Source organism: Lissotriton vulgaris, chromosome 11 (assembly GCF_964263255.1).
Source record: "Lissotriton vulgaris chromosome 11, aLisVul1.2, whole genome shotgun sequence".
NCBI classification, from domain to species: Eukaryota; Metazoa; Chordata; class Amphibia; order Caudata; family Salamandridae; genus Lissotriton; species Lissotriton vulgaris.
In genome coordinates, this window is record NC_141699.1 from 151,257,691 (window position 1) to 151,280,333 (window position 22,643).

Genomic DNA, 22,643 nt, shown 5'->3' on the forward strand with positions numbered 1-22,643 from the left:
ATTCCGACCCGTTGCGGCGCTTTGATCAAGGCGGTGGTGCCGCGTCTGCCAACGGACGTGTGCAGCACTGCAGAGGTAGTGCTTGCGACGTCCGTTGGCCGACAGAAGCAGCAAAGGGTTAAACTAGTCATTGTAAATGACAATGCCTTTTATTTATGTTTTAAAAAACAAAACATAAATAAAAGGCATTGTCATTTACGATGCCAATAGCTTAACCCCTTCCATGCGGCCGCGATTCTGCGCCTGTGCGGCAGAATCGCGAGTGGGTGGGTTTATGACGGCCCCCTGCTGTCATCAGCACACGAGCACCGTAGTGCATGACGGCTGGGGCCCGTCATCAGCATGGAAGGGGTTAAACTTGCGTTGTTGCGAGACCTATTGCACTGCAGATGCTTGTTTTGTTTTTGTTGCTCTTTCTTTTTTTTTAATTTTCAGTCATCTTTTTGGGCTTCTGTGCATCTTTTTGTGGTTAAATTAAGTCTTGAGTTATAGTAATTCTTTCCTTTGCATTAATCAGATTCAAATGTTTCTATACGTATATGTACATTAAAATTAAAAAGTGTTTCTGTACCTACTCGAAGTACCCATACCTTCTAGGGAGCAGCCATACTGTTAAAATAAAATTATAGATGATAGTTATTAATGTTACATGTTATTGCAAGCAAATTGATCTGCCTCTTTGAGGCCACTGCATGTTTTCTTGTTTACTTTTTTATGTGGCATCTGTTTGCAATATATATATAAAATATATGTAAAAAAATAACCATTACACAAGTTTTGCCAATGCATGTTTGTTTTTAAGGATTGTGCAGCCAATCAAAATGCCATGTGGAGAAACTCCTACACGCCAGGCCATTGGACAACTAGCAAAGAGTTTCCTCTCTTACGAAAGGACTTAATCACTCCACTCAGCAACTTCCATCTGTGCCGGCGGGGGTCTTGTGTAGAAGAAATTATTATTATTACAGCAACACTGCTTCACTTGCACACACAGTGTTTACCCCACCATTCCTGAAATGGACCATTCGGATGGCACGTACTAAACGTATTTGGGTAGCACAAAAAACTGTGATGACGTCTGTCAACTTTGGAGGTTAAAATGTAACTTTTCTATGTTTGCAGAATAGACACGTGCACGATAGATAACATTTAAGTGAGAGAAATAGTAATGTGCTTAAGATCACACAATTTAACCAAGTGAGAGTGTAGAGATTACATTTCTACAGTTTGTGTGAGTATGCATGAATCAGACCACAAGTAACTTTTAATAATGTTTCCATGAGATATATTACTACTTAGAGTGGATCAGAACAAAGTATTGAATAAATAATTCCCTTAAAATGTGAATATTGGTATAGCAGATGTATTGAATATGTGTATTTGTATTGACACTCCGTAATTAACATAATGAGCTCGAGGTATTGTACTGAGAAACGGTGTTTATTTTAACATGATACATAGACCTCAGTTTTAGTGGTGCCTGTCTGTCACCATCTAATTTCCACACAGTCAAGGCTCTGTTCTTTCCCTCACCCATGCATCCAGTGCACAATTGTTAGTTTCTAAATGATGTTTGAATCACAATGTCATTCTCTCATGATGCAATATGTTGCTTCGTTTCAGGCTGTGTTAGCAAAGTGAATGCTTTCTCAAGGTCTCTCCTGTTGGTATCACAATGTAATTATCATGACAACTTAACCTTGATTGTAACAGAGTTTGTTCTACCCATATGGTGGCACAGGAGCACCGGGGATGGGAACTATATTGTAAAGGCCTTTGGGGCAGTGCTGAGAAATGTGATTTTCAAGCTGCATTGATATTTCTTTAATATAATGTGTGCCTTATGCTCTATTCTGCTATTTCATGACTTGCATTTTATTCTGAGCTTCATGCTTTGTATGACAAATGATTTACTGACCGACTCCTTGCAAATTATTTCTCTTTGTGTAATACCTTTAAACTTGTAATAAACCTTCATGGTTTTCAGTTTAATACTTGTCAGTCTTGATTGTGAAGCCGAATGTGCTTTACATTTAATTCAGAAATGTCATTTGAGAGTGCATTTACATGTTGACCAAGTCCAGTTGTGGATCAACAAAATCCTAAAGGAGATTAACACTGCTCCTGGTTCATCAGTAGTGCTTTGGATTGAAAACAGGGTAAAAGCGCTACATCAGTATCAACAAAGTAAATGCTCTGTTTCACATTATGTCCTTACTTAAAGAAAATGGTCAGCTAGATTGTTCACTGAAGAGCGATGCATTTCACGAGTTGGTTAAAAGTTTTAGCACGTCACACCAGGTACTCATTCACTGTGAGGATCACAATAAACATGTATTTTAGTTGTGGTACTGTTGTGGTAGAGTATTGTAGTGATATTGAACCAAATTCATGAAAAAGGGGGGAGGAGCTTCGCGCGTATCCAAGATGGACGCGTGAGCACAGGGCTCCCGAGACCCTTTCCGTCTCCCGCATCTATCCTGCAACGTATCCTGATTTAGACGACGGGTACTTTTAGCTGATGCCCTGCTGATACAACATTCTTTTTCAAAATTCGATTTGGCCGCCGGGAACCGGACTTACTGCACTTTGAAACTCGCGGCCTCCACCGAAGACCATCCATGGACTTGAGTCCCCGAGGTACCCAGGTGGCAATTGAACAACAACGGCTGGTGTGACACGTCCACTGCCCCTGTGGTACTTTCGGTTTCGCTCTTGGTCATTGTTGACGGCGACTTGCTGCCAGTCGACACGGCTGACCTGATTCCTGCTGCCAGCCCTACGCTTGTTTTCTGCCCTCGTCCCCTCGCCTCTACAAGTTTGCTGCGAAGGGAACCATTCTGACCAGATCCCAAAGGTTCCGTCAGAGCTCGTCGCCCATCATGGCGGGCAAGGCGGATACCGAGAAGCGTGCAACCAGAGGCACATACCGAGGGGGGTTGCCCAATCCCATACCATAGATCGCTTTACCCGCCCGAAAGTATCCCCTAGCGGAGGGAGTAAAGTCTTCGAGGAGACTGGAGATGGCCCTCCTGCAACTGAGGAGCCGACTTTAAAGGACGTTATGGGCGCCATCGCAAGTGTTCAGACATCTATGGGCAAGCAGTACGAAACCCTGGCTGCTAAGATAGACACGGTGGCGATCAAAGTCAATCTTATCAGGACGGACTTGGGGAAAACCAATGAGCGGGTCAAGTCCCTGGACACCAAGGCCGCGAGCCTTACTACAGATGTCTCGGATCTCCAGACCGAAGTCCGCAATCTCCGAACGTCTAACGACTTGTTTGCCCATCGGCTGGATGATTTCGAGAGCCGGGCCAGACGCAACAACGTCCGCATTGTAGGTGTTCCGGAGAATTCTGTAGACTTATCTACAGATCTTCTGGTGGAGGACCTTGTTCTAAATCACTTGGCACCAAAGGGCCTCAGTAATTTTTTCACGGTGGAGCGTGCTCACAGAGTCCCCGGCGGGAAGCCCAAACTGGGGGCCGCTCCGAGGCCTATAATAGCCAGGATTTTTAATTTCCGGGACAGAGACGCTATCCTTCAAGCATCACGCACCAATGGTCCCACTAAATTTGAAAATGCGTCGATCAGTTTTTATCCGGACTTTACACAGGCGGTGCAGAAACAACGCATGGGCTTCACGGGGGTGAAAAGGCGACTCAGGGACATGGGACTGAAGTACGCCATGCTTTTTCCGGCCCGCCTGAGGATTGAATATGAGGAACGTGCGCTCTTTTTGACCGCCCGAGGTGGCCAGTGACTGGCTTGACACTCTGCCGACACATCGTACCAGCCCGTAAAGATCGAGGGGCGCTGAAGGCGGCCTGGAAGAGCAGGAGTAGTGAGTCTGCGCCGGCGAGCCAACTTTATGGACTTATGGCAGTGGCTCTATGACTGTTATGTATATATAGTGTGAATGGGGGAATCGGGACTCTTCTTCCTCTGAGGGCTTTTTTCTCTCTTCTTGTAGGTTAGTTCAATGGTGCGACAGGCACACTGCAAGTTGGGGTGGCTTTTTGGTCTACCGCAGGGGTGCAGGGTGGGGGGGTGTGTTTTGGGGGTTCTCTTGGGGGTGGTCTTTAATTTCTTGTTTGTATTGAGGCTGCGCTTTGTTGCATATTTTATCTTTTGTGCCTGTTTCTTGGCGGGGGGGCAATGTGCTTATTTCTGGGATGGGGGTAGGGGGCTGAGGGTGCTGAGCTGGAACGCCATTGGTCTGGGTGATAGGATAAAACGGGGATAGTTTTGCAATACTCGAAGCGCTGCTCCCCAGATATAGTTTTACTCCAGGAGACGCATCTAGTAGAAAACACGTGCCATGCACTGAATAGACGGGGCTACCGCCTGGCGGCTCATTCTGGATTCACCACTGGGTCGAGGGGGGCGGGCGTCCTAGTCAGGAACTCCCTCCCCCTGGAGATAGATGACACTGTGCTGGATGATAGAGGCCAATATGCGGCTATTACGGGCCGTGGGAGAGGAAGATGATCTCCATTTTGTCTGTGTATGTCCCGCCCGGCCTACAGCCCACTACATTTTCTGATTTGGGTAGGGTGGTCCTGGGGTTCCCTGAGGGCATGTTGGTTGTGGGTGGCGACTTTAATTCGGTTGTCAGTGGTGATGAAGATCGTAGCCCCCCCAGACTCCTCCCGACATCGCAACTATGGCTGGGCAACTTTTTGGACACGTTGGGTCTAGCGGATTGTTGGAGGCAACTGCACCCCGGACAGTTCCAGTATACCTTCTACTCGGGAGCTCATGGGAGTCTCTTTTGCTCGATTATATCCTCATACCAGCGGTGCAGATGGTCTCTGTAAGGGAAATTAGGCATTTAGCTAGGGGGATCTCGGACCACTCCCCACTCTGGCTCACTATTGACGTACAGTTGGGGGCCGGGGGTCGGATTGCTCCGATTAACCCCTGGCACCTTCGTAACCCTAAAATTCGAACTGAAGTGGTTAAGTGTATGGATTACTACTTTGCCGAGAATGAGGGATCGGTGTCCTCCCCCATCTCCTTGTAGGAGGCTTATAAGACTGTGATCCGTGGTCAGACTCTGTCCTTGATTGCTAGCGAGAGGAAGGGTAAGAATGCGGAAGTGGTGGGTCTGGAAAATGAAATCACAGGGTTGGAGGAGAAGATGGAGTCTGGGGCTACACCCGAGGAAATACATTCTTTGGCCCTTAAACAGTCTGACTATAGAGCTCTGGTGACTGACGCGGCCAAGGCAATGAATCGTGAGGAACAGGGGCGTTTGTATGATGTTGGTGATAAAGCGGGAAAGTTGATTGCTTGGTTGGACAAAAGAGATAGATTGATTCGGGTGGTGCCTGTTGCTAAAAAAGTGGATGGTACGCAGGTGATGGACCCGGTTGAGATAGTTGTGGTCTTTGCCCAGCACTTTCAGAAGGTTTACGCGCTGGTTTCGGATAGGCCGGAGGAGGACTCGCATTTGTTGCTTCGGGATATCGCGTTGCCTAGCCTGTCGGAATCGGACAAGGAGCTTATGGAGGCAGAATTTTCCACCGATTAAATAGCGCTCGCTATCCGCTCCCTTCGCTCGGGGAAGGGCTCATGCCCGAATGGCATCCCGGTTGAGCTGTACAAGCTGTGCCCTGACAAAATGGCGCCGCATCTTCGTCGGATGTTTTCGGCATCGCAAGATCTCGGATCCCTTCCCCGGGATCAGAGGCTGGCGTCAGGGTCGGATTGGGATCACAATTCGGCCCGGGCACTGATGAAAAAAGTGGCCCACATTCAAGAGGCGTGGCCCATATTTAAGGGGCGTGGCCCAAATTCAAGGGGCGTGCCCTTTCATGAAACACTATTTGCACAGACAAGGAATGAAAGTGGGAGGATACTGTTCTTGCACAGGACACAGGGCAAAGGTGCCAATGGGCTACATGCTGAGCAACTAAAAAAAATAGCAAGGCCCCTTTCTGTCACAAAATTATTCCAGGCCTCCAGCACAGGAGCACCTGAAAAGCAGCAAAGCCCCTGCTATTACTAACCTACTTAGCCCTCCCCAGACCTTCAGCTCAGGAGCACATGAACAGAGGTAAGGCCCCTGCAATTAGTAAATTAATCAGCCCTCCAGGCCTCAGGAAAATGTCCTGGCAGGGGAGCACAAAACACAGCTTTCTGGGTCATCCAAGGTAGCCAGGTAGCCAGGGGGGAGGCTGAGGTGAAGCTGGTGCATGGGAAGTGCCTTCCCAGTGTGTTCTGGTAGTTTGAGTGTATACCATTTACTGCAGTATTACCCTTGTACCTGTGTATGGTACCCTTTTATAACTTGCACACGTCACTTTTCTCTGGTATCACACTGTATGCTACCTCTCAATTTTGTTTGCTTTAGATACTTGCACAAGTGCCACCATTGCCTATGTAACGTTTGTTCTTGTGCTGGAGTGTCTGCCATTTATTGCAGTATTATACCTCTACTTGTACTTTGAACACTTTTGTAACCTGCACACATATCACTTTTTCCTCCTGTAATGTAGCCGATTGCTACCTCATGTATTTTGGTTGCACACTATTGTCACTTTTGATTCATGTAACTTAACGTTTGCTTTTGTAATTTGTCCACTTATAATTTTTCTCCTCATGTATTATTGCTGTTCCTTGTGTGAAGCGCTCTGACACCTTCGGGTAAGGTCTGCACTATATAAAATTGCATAAATAAATAAAATAAAAAAATTCCAAACATCACCAGGCCCCCACAGCGAGACCCATTCTTCCTCGCCCACTATGCCCTGAATGTGAAGGGCTGTGTGCGAGGTGTTAAGACTAACACCGTTTCTGGGCTGCATGGGCGCTAGGAGGCCGAAGTGCAAATGGCTCAAAGGCCTGAGAAACACCTGGCCCCCAGGGAGGCCGATTATTGCAAACAATCACCCCTCCCCAGCCCAGCCTCAGCTTGATTGCTTGGCAGGGCAGGGGTAAAGGGGAGGCCACAGCTGACAATCGCTGTCCGGCCGCACAGCGAGGCTGCTTTCATTTTCTCTGTCTGTTTCGTGCCCTCCGTGGGCCGTTTTTTTTTCTCCCCTTTCCTAGTCCACTCTCTGTGGACTGGGACAGGGGAGAAAAAAACGGCCCACAGAGGGCACTGAGGCACCGGCCCTTCGGCCCATTCCCGAATGCCCGCCTTGCCAATCCGCCCCTGGCATTGTGGTCATCCATAAAGATGGAAAGCCCCGCGAACACTGTTCATCGTACCGGCCGATTTCGCTTCTGAATGTGGAGCCCAAGATCCTAGCGAAGCTTTTGGCGAACCAGCTGATTACGGTGATTAGCGACTTGATACACCCGGACCAATCTGGATTCCTCCCCCATCGAAACACCGCGCTTAATCTTCGCCGTCTTCACAGCGTCTTAGCAAGGGCGGGGTCTCTTGGTGAGCCGGCCATCTTGGTTTCACTTGATGCCTCGATGGCCTTCGACACGGTGGAATGGCCATATCTGTGGGCGGTCTTGCTAAATTTGGCTCTGGCCCTAATTTCATCGGGTGGGTCAGGCTTCTGTATGAGCAACCGCTGGCCCAGGTGGTGGTCAACGGCAGGGCCTCGGAACCCTTTGTTCTTGGACGTGGCACGCGGCAGGGATGCCCTTTGTCGCCACTTCTCTCTGCGCTTGCCCTTGAACCCTTGCCGCGTGGCTCCGATGGGAACCCTCGCTCAAAAGCATTCGATGGTCCCCTGACTTCGAGGATCGTATATCGTTGTACCCGGACGATATATTGTTGTACCTCACCTCTCCCCGTAAGTCACTGGGAGTCCTGTTTGACGACTTGAGTTCCTTTGGGAAAAATTCCAGCTTAGTCATCAATTGGGCCAAGTCCTGTATCTACCCTCTCACAGGAGAATTGCCTTCTCTGCCCCGCATTTGCCCGATACCCGTCTCGTGCGTCGGCTTGAAGTACTTGGGGATCTACATATCGTTGGACCCCACAGTACGCTACGAGCGAAATTTGGTGCCTCCGCTTGCCCGGCTTAGATCGGATGTCACGGCGTGGTGTGGCTTGCCGTTGTCCACCTTGGGGAGAGCGGCCCTCTTTAAGATGATGTCTCTCCCCCGATTCCTGTATGCCGTCCAAAATACACTTGATCTGGTGCCTGCCAGCTATTTCTGTGAAATTGAGGGCCTCCAGAGGAAGCTGGTATGGGGCGGGCGACCTCGCATAGCAAAATTGACTTTGCCCTGGTATGATGGTGGTATAGCGTTGCCTGATATCAAACGCTACTACTGGGCATCCCAACTGAGTGCGGTCAACCATGCTATGTACGGTCCTGTTCTGAATCCCGCATTCGAGATGGATAGGTGGCAGCTGCCCGGGGGCGACTATAATAGGGTGCTCTATTCTAGAGCTGCCAGGAAGAATCTGACGGGCCCCACCGGGGTGGCGGTACGAGTATGGGGTAGTGCAACTACGGCTACGGGGTGGATGGACAAGCTGACTAGAGCAACCCCCCTATATGCTGCGGAGAGACTGGGCAGTCTATGGACAACGAAGGGATTCGATAGATGGGACCTTATTGGCATCAGTAAAGTGGGCGATCTCTGGGTCAAGGACAGAGTTAGGACTTTCGACGAACTAAAACAGGAATACAAATTGAGTGATAGGGAATATTTCCGATATATCCAGGTCCGCCACGCACTTGAGTCGGTCTTCCCAGCTGGGACTACTATTCCGGAGTCCTCTCCCCTGGAAGATAGAGTGCTTGACGGGTACATCCCTCATAGCACTATATCTCTCATCTACAAAAAACTCATTAATGACCGTTCGGACCTCCTTGTACAGCTTCGTGGGGCTTGGATTGGCGATGGACTGGAGTTGGACGATGAAGACTGGCAGGCTGCGATATCCTCCCCTAAAGAGGTCGCGATTCCGGCGCGTCTCCAGCTGGTGCAATTAAAGATTCTGCACCGTGTCTATGTCACGGGTCCACGATTGATGTGTATGGGTTATTCTGCGGATGGGCTGTGTAGGCGTGGTTGTTGTATGCTTGCTACCTTCCTTCACATTATATGGGAATGTCCGGAGGTAGTGGTTTTCTGGAATCGAGTGCATGCGGTGATGGGTGAGGTGACGGGTGTTGAGTTATTGCCTGAGGCCTGACGCTGTTTGTTGAACATCTGGGAGCCGAATGATTGCAGTGTTGCTCAGACTCAATGGGTCACCCTCGGCAACATGATCGCGAAAAGGGACATTGCCCAATTGTGGGGGTCTCAGAGGGCACCTTTAGTCTCAACTTGGAAAGAAAACATGGACTGGTGCATGTTCAGAGAAAAAATTGTATATGTCTCCCGTGGTAGGCCCAAGAAGTGGGGACGGATATGGGGTCAATGGAATTCATACCGAGGAGAGATCTGCACCCCCCTTTTATAGAAGCTTCCGACATTCCTCAATCCCCTTGACTGTGAGTTTCAGGTTATTTGCTTCCTGTTGTGTAGGATATATTGGTTCGCTCTCGCCCCCCCCCTCTTCAAGATCTCACCTCCTTCATAGCATTGCTCACTAATCAATTGGCTCCCCCTACCGTATGAGACAGCCACTACAATGTATAGTATCCGCCTCAAACCTTTTTTTGTGGTTTTCTTTTTGTTTATTTATAAAATATAAAATGTGAAACCTTTTATTTATCCTCTTATCGCCACAGGCTCTCTATAATAACATGCGTTATCGCTGCCGGGCCCTCGGGTTGTCGGCTGATGAGCTGTGTATTATTGTGCTATTGGTATTGATTGCTACTGACCAGCCTCCGTGATTGTAGGTCTGTAACTGTACTTCTCTTTTACAAAATAAAGGTTTAAAAAAAAAATCATGAAAAAGTGGTAAGTCTGCACCCATAACTTTTCATATACGGCTGATTATAGATGTATTACTTTTTGTTATTCACCATTATTCCCAGTAGTACGCCTGGAAAGCGACACCAGAGCAGGAATGCTATCATCCTAGTGGGAATATCAGCCGACTCTTCCCATAGGCTCTTGTTCCTGCTGGGCAGAGTTCTCCATAGTGAAGAAGAAGTCCGCACAGGAGGATTGGAACCCCTTTTTCCTCAGGGAAAGCATTTGTTCCTGTGTAGCGCGTCCTTTCCCCAGACCACCCCAATTCTGGAGGTGAATCATTCCCACTCCCCATCCTGGAAGGAGACGGGCACATTTACCTTATCTTCCTAGGGTTAAAAGAGAAGGGAGAGGAGTTTAGTAATTTTGTGAGCAATTTCAAACTTTCAAAGCAAACCATACCCTGTAATACTCCCTCACACCCCTTTAGAGAGCGTTCCACACTTGTAATGCCTTTTACGCCTGCCAGGAATCCCTCTGTGTATTCCTATTTACAACCAAATGCACCTTTGTGACGTTTGCAGTCACATTTGCCTTACCTTCTTCTGGGAGCCACCAGCATATGTGGTGGTACAGGCTGAGCCTGCCTGCTTAGAGGGGCAGAAGAGCAATTTGTATTTTTTGGGGTAATTGGTCATGCTTCACCGTTTGAACTGAAACTACATTATGGTTGTGTGACCAAAGGACAAGCATTGTGCAGACAGCCAAGGTGACTGCAAAACTTGCCAGTGGCACCGCAGCTCACCAAAGCGGCAGACACGGGGGGCATATTCACAAAGAAATGGTGCAGGGTAGCACTGCAAGCAATATAGCATAGCGGCGCTGTGGCATTTAAAAAACGTAGGGATGCGCACAGCCGCAGCTGCTGCAGGTAAGAGCGGTGAGGCGGCGGGGCCAGGTGAGGGGGGATTTCAAGAGACAACCACGAGGGAAAATTAATTATGGATTAAATTTTCCCTTGTGGTCGTCTCTCTGAATCCCCCTCACCTGGCCCCACCGCACTCACCTGCAGCAGCCGCAGCTGGATGCGCATTATTCACAAGAATACGGTGCAACCCCAATGTTTTCCCTTGTGCTGACCCATATAAAAGCTGCCTAGCGCCAACATAGACACTCTTGTGCAATGGTGCAAGGGTGTCTGTGTTGCAGGGGTGATTTTTTTATGCGCAGGAAGGGGCACCATCCTGCACATAAACAATCATTAAAGGCGATTTGCTCCTTCTATGTGTGCTACAGAACACAGCACAAATAGTAAGAGTCAAATCGACGAGAAATACAAGTATTTCTCATTGTTGCACCAATTTAAATCTTGCTTTTCTGTAGCTTTAGTTTTTGGCGCTGCCCTATCCTTGTAAATCTGGGGCAGAGTCAAAAAGCAATAGGTGTTGCAGTGGAACACCTACAGCTACACCCATTTAACGTCCCTTTGACGCAGAAAACCACGTGAAAGGGTATGATGTTTTCAAAGTGGCGTTAAGCCACTAAAAGCTTAATGCCAGTTTGTAAATAGGACATTGCGTCACCGGAGCGCCCTAAAAGTGACACTCTGGTGGGGCAATGCTCTTGTAAACATGCCCTTGGGGTTCTCCGTCAGGGGCAAGGTTGTGCACATGGTCAGCTGCTCCACGGACTGCACTCTGCTAAACACAGCACATCCATCAATGTGGCTGACGGATGTCGGTCGAGGTCTGACAGCTGGCACAGGATCTGTTTGCGACCTGTCTGTGAGTACTATGGATCTCTTATGACCTGGCTGTTCGATCAGTAGCTGCTTCTCTCCCTCACCCCCCCCCCCCCCCTCCCCAGCACCTTGAGACCCTCAGGGGTGAGTAGAGTGCTCTATTTAAAAACATTTTTGATTGATTGATCTCTCAAATTTTTCATGTCCAGGCTTGTGTAACTAACCTAGTCTAGGTCTTATATTTTCATTCTGGAACACTGGAGTCCTCATTTCCTTATCATGGGATGAACAGTACTACCATTCCCTCAATGCAGAGCAAACACGTGGAACTGGATGATCTGCTCATGCAGGGATCCAAGAGCTCTGCGAGTGATGAACAGACACCTGTGTATGTTGCCCATATGGGCGTGCCATGTCTGTGTGTCTGTCTGTGGTACAAGAGAGTGGATTTAAGTTGGGGCTGTGGGGCAGAGGGAGTGGGGCTCTGGATAGGTTTCATCTGTGCTGGAGAGAGAAAAACTGGTGAGGTCTGGAAGAGGAGGTGCTGAATGGAATGTGTATGAGGCATTTCCACTCAGCATCCCTCTCATAACTTTATAAACCTTGTAGCTGGTCGTTGTAATACTACATTCTTCTTTTACAACATGTTGAATCTTATTCTCAAGATTTCTCACATGTGTATTGACATGAAGTGACATTATGTAACATTGCCACTTTCTGCCAAGACAATACCTAATAAACGGGAGTCCAACTAAGAGTTGCTGAGAAGCAGCACCATGGAGACATGGATGATGCAATGACCAAGCCTCGATCTAGCGCCTTGACTCCCGCAAACTCTGCACAAGTAGATCTGGTCTGGCCCATTATCTGCAAGGCAGCTGCCAGACAAGATAGCAGCATAGCCAAGCACAGCACACAACAAACAAGCAAATATTACCTTCAGATGCAAAGATCAGCTGTAGAGAAGAACCTGCAAAGCCACATCCAGTCCCACCCAGTCCTGGCCCTTTTGTCACCTGCATATGCAGTCCAGGACTTTCCATTTTGCTTCGAGTATTGTAAGAGTGGTTTATCCTGGCGCGCAAAGGGCTCTTGGCAAAAACAAAATATTAGGACTGACTGAAGGGTTCACATGAAGTGTTGCAGCTTGACAAGTAAGGCTTGTGCCCCATGAGCAGTTATTTTTGTGTTTGCTTTTTTATTTTTTTAAATGGGCCAACCGATGGTGGACCCAAATCAAAAACCAGATCGGATGTTGACCAAAAGAGTGAGGCTCTTATACACATGTTGTCATTTAAAAAACCATCTCACTCCTCACCAACTTCTGAAGCCCCCCAGCAGACGTCCTCTGCTGTCGTCGCTCCAGACCCCGTAGTGTTGTCTGTGGCAGGATTGTGTGTGCCCAGTGACACTGCAAGGGGGTATCTGCCCTCGAGACCTTCTTCTGCGGTTCACCTTTCTAAATAAAGGATTTCCCTTACCACATCGCCTTTTTAAACCTTATATATATTGACTTCTTTATTGTCCCACATTGTGATGAGTCAGCCTAATTTCATGACCCGCTGCTCATCCTACCACCTATTTTCCTTGATGATAATACACTCAATGTTCGAAATGTGCAAATTTGTGGACCTGAACGCATAGTGACGCATTATACAATCTGTAGTGCCACCACTGTCACTTAAAATCAGTTTTTGTGGCTCCATGGGCGGAGGTTTTGAAACGCACTGTAAAGGTTACTTTATCTTTGGCCTTGAGAGCATGTTTGCGCAGCGAGCACCAGCATATTCAAACGAAGCAGTACATGTATTTACATAAACTGCAAGAGTATGTTGATATGTTCTCTTCCATTGCAGGTAACGTTGTTGTTGTTTTTGATTCAGAAGAAAGCATGTAGTACAGATTTATTGCCATGTATTTGATGTTTTGAATTAAGTATTGCATTTATCGCATCAGACCATTGTTTCATATGTGTCCCTGGGTCCAGGTGGTTTATGATAGGACAACCCCCGTTTTCCTAGAGTGCCATTTAGGGAGAGCACAGAGGGACATTTAAAGAATAAAACATGTGCACGGAATTCCCCCTTTAACGAGGTTAGGAGTAGGACGTTTTGTGAGTGAGAAGTCTAAAAGAATTAACCTAAATGTAAATTGATACTTGTATAGCGCACTACTCACCCGCAAGGGTCTCAAGGCGCTTGTACGAATACCGCTGTGGAACCCATCCCGGCTTTCCCTGTGAGGCGTCCACTTCTGGGCACCCCCAAGGTGGAGGCCAGGCATCCTTAGCGTTGTCGGGGCCGTTGTGGAGATTAAGCAAGCTATTGCCCAGAGTTGCAGAGTGGGACTCCATGATTGGAATAGGCACCGAGGCGAGAATTATCAGGTCCGTGGAATTTTTCAGCCCAAGACCCACCGAGGCAGGAATTGAACGCTGGTCCTGGGCTAGACCTCTGCATCAGGGTCTGCCGCTCTAATAATTGAGCCACACTTCTCCACTCAACCTAAAGAATGTGGAGTCTCCCAACTAAATTGGGAGTGTTGGCCTGTATGAGGACCCATGCCAAACCGAGGAACAAAAAGCCTATAAACAAGAGAAGACTTGTAATTGGATTGGGGAAATCAGGAGAAATGGGGTGTCTTGGCGAAGTTTTAAATTACAGGCAAAACCGTACATGAAATTAACAACTAATATAATGCACCTCTCCAGGGCGACGTTGAAATATTTCTCTACTAAGAAAAGAAATTCCATATTATCAAACGTAAGTAATTGTGTAGGTGATGAAAAAGCACATACATACCTCTGAGGAATAGATGTGGATCTTCCAGACAACAGGGCTTACACACTGTCCAGGGAGTGGAAAGTCAATCTGAAGGAGTCCAGATCAGAGATACATTTTTAAGCAACATTTATTATTTTAGGACTGTCAGCACAGGCTTAGCCCTGAGGAAAGGGGAGCTTTATAATAGTTTTTCCTCAAGGTACCTTTTTGAATCTGGAAATTAATCATAATCCGGATGCCGTCAGAGGGGTTGAAATGGAGAACAAAAATTGTGGTTACCTTTCCTGATCTAATAGCCCCGCTTCAGACACACTGAGCGGGTCCTTAAATAGTGCCGGTCTTACCTCAGCGAAATTTAAAGACCCGTACCTGGCTCCGGATAGTCCCTGTAGAGTAGAGACTGCCATCTCTATCCTCTCGCCATCAGAGGCTCTTAGTTGTCTGTTGGGCACACCCAGGTGACCCTATTACAGTTCATGACACCCAAGCTCAGAGTCCATTAGCATTAGTCTACCACTCCCAGAAGTCACGCAGGGATCCCTCAGCCATTCTCTAGAGACCCTTTTTCTGCCTTTATACACTTACAGTCAATTCTCCTACACCCTGGTTTCCTTCCCTCTCGCTAGGCCAGCGCTTGGAGTACTTCAAAATTCCCTCAGGGACCTCAAGGCTCAGCTGGACCTACAGGCCCTCAGAGACCCTCAACCGGCATTCTGACAAATCAATTGATCAATAAGTAACCTAGTCGACCCTCCATGAGTCAGGCCTCACTCCATAGTCAAATACCCCCAACTGGGCTGGTCTCTAAACACTGGATGCCCCTCAGAGACCCAGTGCCTTCCTTTAGATATTTTCAGTAGGCCTCGTGAGACTCGCAGCCAGCCACTAGACACCGCTGTTGTTTTTGAAGACACCCCCTGGCTAAATTCAGTAAACGCTAGCCGGCCCTCAAAGACCTCAGCAGGGTGTCAGGCTTCCCCTTAAATACCTCCGCTTGGTCTTTAGTCATACCCAACTACCGCTCAGCTTGCCTTTAGATGCACCAGCTGGAATCTAAATAACCCGTCTGGGCTCTCATGATGTGACCTCAAGCACCTCCACTATTGTTATGCATTAGAGCCTATGGCATACTCGTAGGCCTTTAGACTGTCCTTACTATTCGCTGGTCCTTAAACACTCCCAATCTGGAATTGGTTGCGTGTCCTTAGATACCTCAATTGTACCCTCCAGAGATCCTGGGACTGTCTTCAGTCATCCCCAGACAGTCCTAGCACTCTCCCAGCGAACCCTTAGAGCCCCTCTGTGCCCTCAGACACTTCAAGAAGCCCCTAAAACGATCCTTGTTACTCCCTCAGAGGTCCTCAACCAGGCCACAGAGCTCTCCTGCAGACACAACCAGCTGCCCTTCAGAGACACCAGACAGCTGTGACATTACCCCATGCAGTTCATACACAGCAGCTCAGCTGGCCATCAGACATACTCCGACATCCAGTCCACACCTGGCCAAAAATGTCCTGGACTTCAATGACCTGACGGAGGAGGGGGCTAGTTGCTACTCCTCTAAAAATTGTAGAACTGTTTATGCTATTTGTATCCTGTTATAAAATGAGAACTACAAGACCCAGAATGAAAAGAAAATGAGTTACTCGTTCATGGACATGGAAGCGTAGACCTTCTTACAGACAGTTAAGAAGGTAAAACCTGCACCAGTTGAAGCCTTGGATGGACAGTGGTCAACCAGAATGGTGGACATGGCAGGTTTGCTTATGAGACAGGTGCAAGGCTTGGAGGAGCCGGCCATGAATCATTGCTGCCCTCAAAGAATGACCCAAGTCCCTCCAGATGTGCCAGTGGGTTGTGATGGTACTGGTTAAATCCGACCTCTGTTTCTGCGCTGGTCCCACTTTCTCCTAGTCTGTCTGCACAATACTTACGCTTTGGCTGCGCGGCCATCACATAGGACAAACAAATTGATGGTTCGTGCCCAAGCTCCAATAAAAAACACAATTCACTCTACTCCGCCATATTACAAGCAGGCCCAAAACATGGCTCCTATTGTGGTAGCTTAGTCCAGTCAGATGTCCTTGCTTGCACACAGCCAAGATTGCATGCTCTGACAAAAACACACAGGGCTTACTTCCAGGAAACAAAGTACTCTAGGAACTCACTATAAATACCACTCTATTTGGGCAGTTAAATTTGTTTTATGAGTTTATAATATGTGGCACAATGAGATTACTCATCAAGCTTAAAAACGGCATTCCTCTGGCACATTCGGAATTTAATTAAATTAAAAATGGCCCTTTAATCAGCCAAACTATAGTCCCTCTCTGTGATAAATTTGAGGGAAGCAGAAGCGGGGACTCTTTGCTACGTGGGTTTGTTGGAAACGTGATTAACGCATAAAGTCTATGGAAGTAAGGTGAGTTCGACCTTCGTAGATCATTGTAGTGCCTTCTCTGTGTGGACAGCTGGGTCAAATGCTTCTCCAGTGTTTCATTTCGATATGGTGGTCTGTTGTCCAATGCTCAGTGAAAATAAAGTGCTTTGTATGTGTCTATCACAATTTCAACCCAGATAGATCATTATTGTGCAATGCTGTGCATGTGTGTGTGTAATATAGTTATACCTTTACACGCTGTGGAAGTATGAGTCTATATGTATGCCGACAATTTGCAGTTTATGTTCAAGCTTTAGCAGTCTAGATACTCGAAAACTGCTAGCAGCACAGTACTTACCTGGGCACCATAGGACACAAGCCGACACCGCCGAGAGTCCAGGGTATAGCGCAGAGGCGCACAGGCACGGACACCCGCCAGTAGCCGCCACCGCCGAGAGTCAGCTGGGTAGACATCCGCGCCGCCGTTCCGGGACTCCAACTCCCGGCAGCCAACGCGGCGGCGCGCACCGCTGACGCTGCTGACCCGCGCCTGCACCAGGAGGTGCTTCAAAACGGCGTTGAGGTCGGCAGAGCGGCGAGGAGCAGCACAGTACTTACCTGGGCACCAGAGGACACAAGCCGACACTGCCGAGAGTCCAGGGTATAGCGCAGAGGCGCACAGGCACGGACACCCGCCAGTAGCCGCCACCGCCGAGAGTCAGCTGGGTAGACATCCGCGCCGCCGTTCCGGCTTGCACCAGGAGGTGCTTCAAAACGGCGTTGAGGTCCGCGTCGCGGGAGCGTGCGGGAGCGCCCGGGGCTAAGCCCGGGCAAAGGGCGGGCCCTCTACGGCCCTCATCGGCACGAGTAGGCCAGGCTAGGCCACCCCCCTAAAAATTCATCACTGAGCACCAGGGATCAGTTCCAGCCAGCTCACTGACAGTGGAAGTGTTATTGCTTTTGGTTGACCGCCTCCCAAGTCCTAGTTACCAGACGCGGGTCGGTAAGTAGTCTGTATAGCTGCCACCGAATCGCCCAGGAGCTTGGAAAGAGGAGGGGGCCTTCGATGAGAAGTTTATAGCAGATATAACACCACTACGAAGCAGGAAATGAGTTCGCTGGATACCTGTATAAGGCGCTGAAGTAAGACATTTGCTTTTAAACCTTGAGAGTTACACTTTGTCATTTTATTGAGTTGTGGGTACAAGACTATCACACCCTTTTGTATAATTATGCCTAAAAGAAATAATCACATGGCATCTGAAACACCAAATAACACCATGGATAACTACCTTGTTCAAGTGGTCAACAAGATAAACAGTGAGCGCAGACAGTCGTTGGGACGGAGTCAGTCACCTATTTTCCCTCCCATGAGCCCACCCACTTCCTCACAAATAAATGAGTCTCTGCTATTACTCTAATAATGATGCTCATGAAACAAACTCCCCAGTAAATGTCAGTATCGATACCAGTGCAGCAAATGTGGCGGATACTGAGCCACATGTGGACAATGATTTAGATGCACATGCTGTCATTGTGGTTGAAGAAAAAGAAGAAGTGGAGGACGAACCACCTGTAAAGCGGGCCACGAGGGCAGTTAGAGCCTGTCGTAGATTACAAAACAAACGTAGGGGGGCACGCTCTGGAAAAAATAAGGTTACGTCACCACCAAAGACAAAAAGCACTCGCCAGAACCATGAGGAGGACAATTCGAGGGAGATATCGGATGAGGACCTAATGTCAAGAATAGCAGAGCTGTTAGAAATAAAAATTCAGACACTTATCAAGCCACTTATTAGCAAGATTGATAAACTTTCTGCGGACATAAAGAAATTGGGAGGTACACAAAATGTATTAGTAGATGTGATAGGAAATGTCTTAAGTAATGTTAACAAGGGCCACGATTGTCCAAAGGAAGATAACGAATCTGGGTCAACATCAGATGTTACCCCACCAGGGCCAACTCTTCCGGAATGCCCGCAAACTGGCCCCAATATCAATGATTTGCCACTAGAAGCCCCAATTGCTCAATTAACTGATCCACCACATGTTACAGTGCCCCCTAGTTCTGAAGAAGACTCAATACAATTTGTAGTTGAAGCATCGCCATTGGTGTTAGTTCTAGCTAATACACCAACCCTACCACCGGGTCAAACCGAGTCAACATCGTCACTAATAAGTAAGGCACTATACTGGCTGTCAAATAATATGCGGATAGCACAGGGGGGTGAACAGCGGCTGGCTGACGAAATCAAAATGGCAAGGAGGTTTAGATGGATAGGAAATAAGCAAAAAAAATGGAAGGGCGACTGTGTGGTACTAAATCTTTTAAATCCAGCTGCTCTTCCCGATATTCTATCCAATATTTTTCCACCACAAAGAAGAAGTAGTTCTATAATCCCCCTTACATTAGAATTCTTTTACAATGAGTCGCAAAAAGCCAACAATCATAAGTCACTGAAGCCAGCTTGGTTAGCGAGAAATAATGGATGGGGTGGGGGACCTACAATGTTTGACACAAACTATGCTTCTAAAAATAGGGCTGGCCCATGGCAAGTTAATCAACATAACATTCCTTGTTTCACCACTCCAGGGCAAAATTGGAATTTAATGGGCAGACGAGGGCCGGTCACATCTGCTAACAATTGTGGGGCCTTAGGTAATGGCAACTACAACGGAGGATGGCCAGGTGTGCAGCAGAATTCATTATATCCCATTACCCCTGCACCCATAGGCAATGGCAGCCATAACGGAGGATGGCTAGGTGCTCACCAGAATCCAGCATATCCTATTACCCCTGCACCTATATGGAATGTACCAGCAAATGGTTGGGGTCTTGGGGCCCCATCTTATAATTGGGGAGTTAGCACCTCAAATAGGTTTGGGGCCCTAGCTGGTCTAGCTGATTGCGATTGACTTGATGGAGGGGCTTTGGCAATGTCATGTGGTATAGAATATACACATCCTAGTTTGCATCCTGAAGCTGTACCAAAGCAGATCGCACTTGTTAAAAATTTTCAACAGCCACTGCACTATGTTGACACAATGGCACAAACACCACACTTAGATGTAAATGGGTCTACTATACAACAGCAGGTAACAGGGAAACCAGGTGTTTTAGAAATAGCAAAAATAATCTGTTGGAATATTGCAGGTTTGAAAAAAAACCTCTCAGATCCGGCCTGGCATGACTATCTGGCTAGTGGGGATCTAATCATGTTCCAGGAAACCTGGGGGCTCGAGAATTATTTCAAGGTTGACTATAGATCTTTTTTTATCCCGGCAGTTAACACAAATGGGGGAAGACCTTCTGGCGGCCTAACAATATGGGTGAAAATCACAGGCGGCCTGTCCTTTAAGCAAATTGATACAAATAATCCCGACCTTCTATTACTTGAGTTAAAAAACACTAAGGGTTGTAGCATTTACGTGATCAATATTTACAGCAGACCACACCGATCGTGTAAAGAATCACCAGTTGTAACCCATTTGAGTAATAATGTGGCGGGGTTTGATCAAAATGCAATAATGATTATAGGTGATGACTTCAATAGAGGTTTCGAACCTATAATAGGCCTAGAAGACATTCACAAGGACGAGGACAGCGTCAACAATATCCCCTTGGTTGACACAAATTATAAAGCACCTTGTACAGTGAGTGCCCTACAACTATTGAACTTGACTCTCGAGCTAGGCCTACGTGCCTGCAATGGGCGGTTGCCCTCAGACTGCCCCAGTAAACCAACATTTACCAGAGGGGCGAATCCCAGCCATTTAGATTATTTTATAGTTTCTCTGAATTCATGGCCCATGATCATCGACCTAATGGTGGATGCCCGCACGGAAAGTGACCATTATCCATTGATTTTATCTGTCCAGACTCAGATCTTTAAAACCATGATAAAAGTGCTAAAAGTACTGTTTCCTTACCACAGGACCCTTTAGTGGCAAACAACCGTAGATCCCTGAAGTGGCCAGTGGTTTTAGGTAACACAACAATCATTAGTCAAATCTATAATGTATTTGTGAGGCACATGTCCCCTCTCTTAGGAAATAGTACTGTCACCCAAAATCCTTGTCTGATAGAATCTCATGATCATTTAATTGACCAGCTTGGCGAGATCCTAACCAGGGCGGTAAAAAGATCACATAACGCCCAAAAGAGTAAACAAACAGGGATCACCTGGTACAACCAGGAATGCCGGAGAGCTAAAGCAGACCTAATTACAGCGGTCAGGGGGGATTCAGAGGACATTGTGAGAATTAAGAGAGCTCAGTACAAAAGAACCCTATTAACGGCCAAAAAAGAGTGGGACGAAAGGGTTTGGTCAGATTTGTTGGACGCATGTAAGTGTAAAGACCAGACCTCCTTTTGGAGCCTCATCGCTAGAGGCACCAGGGGGGTGACTGAATGCAAAGATAAATTCTTAGAGGAGGAAATTTGGGTCAAGCATTTCACCTTGTTATATGCTTGTGAAGGTTCTGGCGAGATTGAAGGTTGGGACAGCTTGCAGCCTCTTTTGGCTGCGCATGACACACCTCTTGTCTTCTCCTTGACAGAAACAATTCTAGCAATCAAGGCAGTTAAGCCAGGGAAAGCGCCAGGCCCTGATAGAATACCAGGTGATCTTTGGAAGCACGAGAACTATATTTGGGCTCCTTATATCAATCTACTATCTAAGGATATTGCTAGAGGAGCTCCTGTCCCAGAAACCTGGAAGGGGGCGGAGATTGTAACACTGTTCAAGAAGGGTGATAGGTCAAATCCCTCGCATTATCGGCCTATCAGCTTAATTGACGTGTTGCAAAAAATGTTTGCCCGTCAAGTCCTTAGCCGGCTTTCCACTTGGATTGAAGAACACTCTATCTATACAAAATACCAGGCAGGTTTTAGATCAAAGATAAGCACTGTAGACCAGGTTTTTAGATTTTTATGTTTAGTCTGGAAATATACGATTATAAGAAGTTCCCATATATACGTGGCTTTTGTTGATTTGAAGGCAGCTTTCGATATGGTTCCAAGGGTAGCCCTATGGAAGACATTAAACAAGATGGGCGTCCCCGGGAACATCCTTCAAATTTTAATTAGACTTCACGAGAATAACTATGCACGAGTTAGATGGGGACCAAACGGAGAAGTCAGTGAGAAGATAAAAATAGCGAAAGGGGTAAGGCAAGGGTGCGTAATGGCACCTACCTTATTCTCCTTATACGTCAATGACATCCCCGACACTCTTTTGGGCTGCGAGCATGACTCTCCCAAATTGAGTGGGCAAGCCGTTCCGGCATTGTTGTTTGCAGACGACACCATTTTAATCTCTCAGACACCCAGGGGGCTTCAAAACCTTTTAAATAAATTTAGCTTGTATTGCCATGACAAGGAACTAGAAATCAATTCCTCAAAAACAAAAGTTACGACAATCAACCCTCATAAAGGTTTTAGTAAAGTTTTTAAGATAAATAACGAACCCATTGAAGAAATCCCCAATTTTAAATACCTGGGTATCATTTTAGACAGTAACGTTACATGGAAAACACAATTGGAGAACTCAAAATTAAGGATGACTCAAAATCAGTGTCCGATTTTAAAGAGGCATAAGAATAGTCATTTTAAAGCAGTCTCACCAGCCATTGAACTATTCAAGTACAAAGCGCAATCATCTTCACTTTATGGCGCGGATCTCTGGGCTTATGCTTTAAAGGATACTTTCCGAGTGAGGGAAAATTCCTTTATTAGGCAACTCTTAGGGATACCTGGGTCAACACCACTGACACCCGTATTATGGGACCTCAACTTTCGACGTACAGATGACTATGCTTCTCTTCGCCCGCTGCTCTATTGGGTCCGCTTATGGTCCACTGAGGAGCTGACTGATTACAGAGAAGCATTGAAAGAGATACTGGCTATAAGGAATATCACGCATTTGCCATGGTTAGAGTACGTCAA

The 22,643-nt window shown here is 47.2% G+C and overlaps 1 long non-coding RNA gene across 1 annotated transcript in view; it reads left to right on the forward strand.

Moving 5' to 3' along the window:
• Window positions 1-1,990, forward strand: part of LOC147679425 (uncharacterized) — a 104,126-nt gene extending 102,136 nt beyond the window's left edge. The window contains exon 3 of the long non-coding RNA XR_015300996.1: window positions 803-1,990. This is a non-coding gene — a long non-coding RNA (uncharacterized LOC147679425). The remainder of the gene's footprint in view (window positions 1-802) is intronic.
• Window positions 1,991-22,643: the final 20,653 nt, after the last annotated feature.